Source organism: Limulus polyphemus, unplaced genomic scaffold, assembly GCF_000517525.1.
Source record: "Limulus polyphemus unplaced genomic scaffold, Limulus_polyphemus-2.1.2 Scaffold1176, whole genome shotgun sequence".
Lineage (NCBI taxonomy): Eukaryota > Metazoa > Arthropoda > Merostomata > Xiphosura > Limulidae > Limulus > Limulus polyphemus.
In genome coordinates, this window is record NW_013666786.1 from 19,674 (window position 1) to 21,036 (window position 1,363).

General features: G+C 28.0%; 1 protein-coding gene across 1 annotated transcript in view; it reads left to right on the forward strand.

The window, feature by feature from the left end:
* Positions 1-1,363, forward strand: part of LOC106462470 (protein disulfide-isomerase A6-like) — a 21,682-nt gene that overhangs the window by 17,080 nt on the left and 3,239 nt on the right. The gene's annotated exons all lie outside the window — the stretch shown is intronic.

Consider the following 1,363-nt stretch of genomic DNA (forward strand, 5'->3'; position numbering starts at 1 on the left):
ATATAGATTATTGCTATTTTGAAATAAGTTCTTAAACTTATTTTTCTTAAAACATTGAACAGTAACTAAAGAAGTATAGCAAACAATTATCTGTTCTAGTTACAACCTTTGTACTCGGTTGCTACTTGACATAGGTTGCTAAGCTTTTAAAAAATTTGGACATGGAGGATATGAAACAAAATAATTTTTTAGGTTTTGTATATACATTTGAATAACTAAAAAAATCAAATTACCACATTAATATCATAGAATTCCTCTATAATTTATCAAGCTTAGTAACTAAGATGTATTTTAGTCTAAAAAAATATGAAATTTCGAGCAGACTAAAGACACATCCTACCTCGTTGAAATATTGGTTCAAAAGAAAGAAATGGCAACAAGTACATTAAAATTGCTGAGAAATCCACTAGGGGGACATTTTGAGCTTCTGATTAGTTATTCATGTCATATATAGAAGCAAGTGTATACAAGGGAGCGTTTTCCTTCCCTCCAATAGTTCGTCATCTGCAGAAGCCAAGGGCTGAAATTTGTTGGTCAACAGAATAGGCTCATTACAATTAAATTCACTAATTTTTACTCTAATAGCACTCTTTCTAACTTTGTGAAAGCCATTATATAAAAATAAATATAAATTTATATTGCGTATAAAAGCTTAAGCTCCTCCTGAAATTATGCTGCCATTTCCCACAGGCTACACTTCTCTTTACCTATTGCCTCTATTTTAATTATGATTGCCTCCAACTAGTCTTAACCATTGTACTTGTACTTATAGCCTGAAAATACTCAATACCAAATACCAGTAGCCTATTATAACACTGTTACTGTTAAGTCTAACATTTAACAACCGATTATATTATTTTTTATCACTAATTTGTCTTCACACTAAAGTAATAAAGTTTATCTAATTATACAGAACTTAATTTATTGGAACAATATACATAATGTTAATAATATAATGTATTTAGCCTGATTTATATTATAACCTACCTATATCTATAAGCTGAATTTAAACAAATGGATCTAAGTTCAAGTAAACAGATTAATTCTCAAAACACCAAGAGACAATAAACTAGTTTTTAGATTGCATTTATTTAATAAAACAATGTATTTATCCTGTTTTATGATTTACCAGTAAGTTGAAGTATACCTAAGCCAAAGTAGTTACACTTACTAAGCCTATTTTAACGTTGTAATAATTTACACCACTAAACTCAAACTTAAAACATTGACTGTCTTACTTTTAATTACTAATCATACTATATCTAGTTATTATTGTGTTATTTAACCCAAATTACAATAATAATAATATTAAATAACTTTTAGAAATCTATAAGAGCTTAACTTTTCAACATCCTCCCTCTTC